We start from the raw sequence: 6,000 nt of genomic DNA, 5'->3' as shown, positions 1-6,000 counted from the left end.
TTCTTTGTTACTGTTAACTGCTTTATTTCTGCCTTTTATGGATACTGTAACTTAATTGTTAAAAGTAGGAAACTATAAATAAATATAGGAAAAAAGAGAATGAATGCAATTCTTACTATCTGGAGACTCCAGGCACCTATTTATACATATATATGCATGGGTTCCAGTTGCGAGGTGTGTGTGTGTGTGTGTGTGTGTGTTCTATACATGCTTGTTCCTCTTACTGAAAGGAAAAAAAAAGAGCAAAATCTTGTTTATTTCCTTGCTGCTACTCAGCAGTCTTTTGTGAAATATTGCTGACATAGCTGAGACAAGTGTTCCCTGATTTCCTTTTAGCAATGTTCAAGAAACAGGAAGTTTGGGAAACGGAGGCTTTATAAAAATGCACAGAAGGAAAATTTAGATATGGAAGGCATCAGCCATTGATTTGACTTGTCCTTTTTGCAATTGAGAAAAAAAAACAGTATTACTCAGTTTTCATGGTGGAAGACCGGTGAGGACACCTTTGGAGCCACTAGCACAAACGTTCATTTCAATGTGCCAGCTCAGCTAGGCCACAGCACTCAGATAGGTGTTCAACCACTATCTCAAATGTTTCTGTGAGTTCTTTGTGCTGAGATTAACATAGCACCCACAGGGCTCAGAGCTTCCCCAGGACAAGCCCTCAGTGCCTCAGCCCTTAAGGGGAAAATCTCAATGAAGTATTACCTTTTCCTTAAAAAAAAAAAAAAATAAAAGTAAAATCTACTCCCCTACCCCCAACCCCCACGTAAACACTATAATTCAGTCTTTCAAAATGGAGAATCTGGCATGACCACAGTATGCTCAGCCTGCCGTTGTGGTTCTGACCCAAGACTGAGCAGATGGACCTGGGTTATAATGGAAGAAGCTCTGCCAGTGCCTGCTGACCCTGCAGCACCATGGTGTTCCCAGGGCTAATCGCGGATAAGGTAACGTATAAAACTGGGTATGCCAAGGAAACATGCGGGACCTAAGACTGGTTTCTAGTCCTTTAGGATGTAAACGAGGGGGCTGAGGATAAAAAGGATCCACCGTGTAGGACCCCAAGTGCATGGTCCAAGTCGTGCACCATGTTCCTGCAACGCTGACTCTCTCCCCGTCCCTGTGTAACTTTCCTCATGCTGTTCCCTCTGACTGGAATAGCATTCGCTACCTCGGAGGTGAACTCAACTTCAATGTTTAATTCCAATGCTATTCTCTTGGCAAAGGCTTTTGGAATGTCTCCAGGCCTTCTAGAATGTTCGCGGGGAAGAGAAGGTCCTCAATCACCTAGAAATATAGCAACACATTCGACGGTGGCATCTTAACAAACAAGGACTTTATTCCAGGCTTCTCTGTCATGGCCATGTGTTGGTTTTCTTAACACAATAACATTTACCCTACACCGAATCCCATCATCAGACTTGCAAATGCCGCTTGCGTGTTGTTTTCCATAGCTGTTGGCCACCTGCAATATTATTTGCTTGCCTTTAATATGCTCTCTTACACTGAAATTTTTAAGACTCAGAAACATATGTTTTTAAATTCCGTTTTTAATATATCTATTTTAATTAATTGCTCTATGTGGAACATATCCTTAAAAACATACCATAAATGCAAAACAGTATTGTTAAACTATATTATTAGGTTCCTATTTATTATTGAACAGAAACTGCCACCTGCAAAGATTTGGAGCTTAGTAAATGTGAGAGAGACATCAAAAACAAACTAGTATTGAAATGAAACTTTCTTCCTCATAAATTCAGGATAGAAAGAGAATTTGAGACCCTGGTACAATGGCTCAGTGGCTAAATCCTTGTGTTGCAGGTACTGGGATCACAGATAGGTGCCAGTTTGTGTCCTGGCTGTTCCACTTCACATTCAGATCCCCTTGTGAGCCGGTAAAGCAGCAGAGGTTGGCCCAAAGCCTTGGGATCCTGCACCCACATAGGAGATTGAGAAGAAGCTCCTGGTTCCTGACTTCAGAGAAGCTAAGCTCCAACCACTGCAGCCACTTGGGGAGTGAACCAGAAAATGGGAAATCTGTCTCTCCTTCTCTCTGTGCATCTGCCTTTTGAATAAAAAATGAAGTCTTAGAAAAAAAAAAAAGAAAATGCCAAATGGAGCTGTTTCTGTGCCTAAATGATAGTTCAACACATCATAGTCTGACGGTAGATGTTTGAGCCCACATTGGAATCTAGTGTGGTAGGAAGGGTGGGCAGGGAGCAGGTACTTGGCCCGGATTGTCAGCGCCTGCGTGTCTCCTTTAATGAGCCATCCGGTTTCTATACACAAACTCCATCTCAGGCTCTCTTTTTTATAAAGATGGGTTTATTTAGTTGAGAAGCAGAGTGACAGAGGGAGGGGGAGAGAGAGTAACAGAAAGACAGGAACAGAGTCCCCCATCTGCTGGCTCACTCACCCAATGTCTACAACAGCCAGAGTTGAGTCAGGCCGAAGTCTTGAACCAGGAACTCTATCCTGGTCTTCCATATGTGTCACAAGGGACCAAGTGCTTGAGCCGTCACCTGCTGCCTTGCAGAGAGCGCATTAGCAGGGAGCTGGATCGCAAATGCAGGAGGAACTCTATCCCAGACATGCCAATGCGAGACGCAAGTGCCCCAAGCATGAATTTAACCCATTATGTCACAATGCCCACCTCCTTAACTGATTAGAAATCTATGATTGATTGACTGATTTGAAAAAGAATACTCAGATCATTTTTCTAAATATATAATGAGGAAATTTATCACTTCACTCCAAGAAATTGTATGATGTTTTTAATATTTGGCCTTATCGTTACTTATATTTCAGACTTTCAGTCACTCCACAAAAGCTCACACCCACACCAGGAGTTGAGCATTATGAAAATGGCCATAGAGAAGGTGTCTGTGACTTTTAAGATCTTTCTTCCTCTTTATACACTTTATGCTTTGACTCTTTGTAGAATACAGTGAGTCTAATATCTGCCTTATCTATGTCACAAGACTTGATCAGTTTTCAAACGCATCTGAACAGAGCTTCCCAATACCCCCTACCCACTCCAGACTCCACAGCCTCAGTTGAGGTTGCTTGACAGTTTCCCGGAAGCCCACTAGAGGGCGCGCACATTTTTCAATTCCCAAAGAAAGCACCTACGTGGGTCGTACCCCTGAGGTTTGGAAATGATTGTCTCCTTTTCCCACTTTGAATTCAACATGGTGCAAGTGTGGTGAGCTCTCAAGTTCTCATTCCACTAACCCATCTTTACCCCATGCAGTGACTTCTCCTCTGCCATAACAAAGAATGCTTTTGCTCACAAAACCACAACAATTTCGTTTGTTTCCAGCGTTTGTCCTTTTGACATTTTAGAAGAAATAAGATCCAAGTCTGGCGTTGAAAAGAAAGCATTGATTTCTTTAGTCAGAAGAGTTGTCTCTCCTTCCGGGTACCCTAACTGTGGGGCAAATGAGTCTTTGAGCTAAGCGGAGAGGGCGGGAATCCTCCGGGGGCAGATCTTTTATAGCTAACGTCAGTCCGCTTGCTGGGGTTGATTTTGAGGTCTAGCCTTCTCCTGTCACGTTTACATTCTGGATGGACAAGCTGTTGACCTCAGATGCTGAAGAATGCTACCAAACTGTCCCCACTGACCACAATCCAAGAGAAATAGCCAATGATTTCCCCCAATGATTTCTTTGCCTGGTAGATTGCCCTCAAACTTTAGGCCTCATGCTGTATTTGATTCCAAAGTCCCCTTATCTTCAAATACCCATTGTGGGGCTTGCAGGTTGTGCAGTCAGCAGATATGTTCATGAAATAAATTTCTGACAAGTCCTGTAATATTGGATGTGAAGTTGCCTTTACGATGAGTTCCTCTACAAGGAAAATAGGGGAGACAGGAAGCAGGATTTGTCCAGATGAGATGGCACTGCGGTCCCCTTTCCCGGAACCTCAGCCAGCCTTCCCTTTAGGGAAATGAACGTCTTTTGTTTGCTTGCTTCTTGTTGTTGTTTTTTTAAAAGGTGTCAAAAGTCTTCAGAGGCTGCAGCTTTTATGCAAATCAGCTAGTTAGGAAGGGCTCTTGGAGCGTTATTTATGTCTCAGAGGCATTACACATGTGAAAGGTGAAACTGTGAATCCGAATTTCCAGGAGTGGGCGCTCTCGCAACGAGCGCATCCTTGCCATCCGTTATTTTGGGGTCAACCAACTCCCATCTCTGTCAGGTTTTTTTCCAGGCAAGAGACTGCACGATGTTTAGCCGTTGGACCCTAAGCTTTTTCCATCCAGGGGGCACTTCCTAACAGGAACTTCACTGGAGCACTGCGTTTCCCAGCACCTTGGATTCTCAGGGAATACAGGCATCTGTTCCCTCCTAAGCAGGTTCGGCTTTCCATCTTTAAACAGTAATCACATGGCACGTTTATTGCCCCTGCCTTTCGTGTTGCCCCCCTGGAATTAGCCAAGAAGACGGCCATTTCTCCAGGAATGACCACCCTGCTTTGTGGCTGGCTCCCCTCTGCAGAAACACAAACCCTCCTCCAAATTGAAATCTGCATTAATCACCTCAAAAAAATGACTTCCTCTATTGGAAACAGCACACAACGCCATGCTTCCACAGCACAGCTGATGACAGTGACCACCCACTGGCATTTCAGTTTTCTGTGATTGTGACAAAAACTGGAACATATATTGAAACCCAATGATCTTTTAGGGTAACTGGAGTAATATAAAGCCAAGAAAGTGTGTGGGGTGGGCCAGTGCTGCTGGTGTCATGGGATGGCAGGTGTTCTGTCCCCCCAAACAGCCCTTCTCACAAATGAGTCCAAGAATAAGCTCATCTGTGCCCAGTGAGAGCACACCAGCCAGGTGGTGAGCTCAGAGACATGCCATGGTGGGGCCAAGTGCTGGTCTGTCTGTCCCTAGGAAGGTACCCAGTGGGAAACAAAGGACTCAGAGCCAAGGTTCTACCAGTCCCCGACTCCCCAAACCTGGAAAGCAAAGTTCTTTCTCCCCTAAGAGACAAATGGGATGAGCTGTTTGCTTTTGTGCACGGTGTCATCAAAGCTCCTTCAGAAAAGGGCCTTGCTTTTTGCAGAGGGCATGATCTATAAAAGCTGCAAGCAAGAAGGATTTGGGCTCAGTCAAGTCGCAAATCAAGCATGCAATGGGAGTTTGTTCAAAGAATCCTTGATTATTATTTAATGCAGAGGTTACTCACATACCTCCATATGCCCAGACGGCCATCTGTTGGTGATGGGATTTTAAAGACTCTTCCACTCACCACTGACATGTCACAACTTTGTGCCACAAACTTCTTGTAACATAATCCCTCCTTCCCTATCCTGGATTTTCAAAAAGCCTGACTTTCCAGTTCTCAGACTACCTGCTACTCCCTCCTTCTGTGTACCCTTCCTAGACTGAAACGGCCACGCACTCACCACATGACAATTAACTTTTCCTCTGCCACTCAGGTGAAAGGCCAAGGAGTCCGGACCACGTTTGCCCCTGTTTCGTTCCTCTGAAGCCCATGGATGAGGTGGCACAGTTCCAGACCTCTGACCTGTATTTCTGAGAGGGGAACATTGCTATAAGGTATTAACCATGCAGAAAACATCACCAAACCCAACCCTCCATAAGACCCAAGAAGTTCTCCTTTGAAAGCATCGCCTCCACCCATGAGCTTCTGCCAGCCGGGAACAACAGAAACAGCGAATGTGCCAGAATTGTCAAGTGCCCTTTCAGCGACGAGCAAGACACAAGATCCAGGGAGTCCCACCACCTGTGTGAAACTGTGCCTAGGGAGACACCCAGGGAGAGGGCTATGCCTGATCTGGGCTTTTGCAACCCTATTTCATAATCCACTTTCTTATCAACTGCTTCACAAAACCAAAGAGAAATAGGTACAAATTGTATCGACTAAAGATCAGAACTCGATTCTCCCTGACCAAGGCAATATACATCAGAAACAGCAGAACAGCTGTCTTGGAAGATGCTGCTAGCCACTCACCCGGAAGGGGGAT

The sequence above is a fragment of the Ochotona curzoniae genome, unplaced genomic scaffold, assembly GCF_017591425.1.
Source record: "Ochotona curzoniae isolate NIBS_2020 unplaced genomic scaffold, NIBS_Ocur_1.0 contig_1014, whole genome shotgun sequence".
In the NCBI taxonomy this organism is placed as follows: domain Eukaryota; kingdom Metazoa; phylum Chordata; class Mammalia; order Lagomorpha; family Ochotonidae; genus Ochotona; species Ochotona curzoniae.
Note: the sequence above shows the minus strand (reverse complement) of the source record.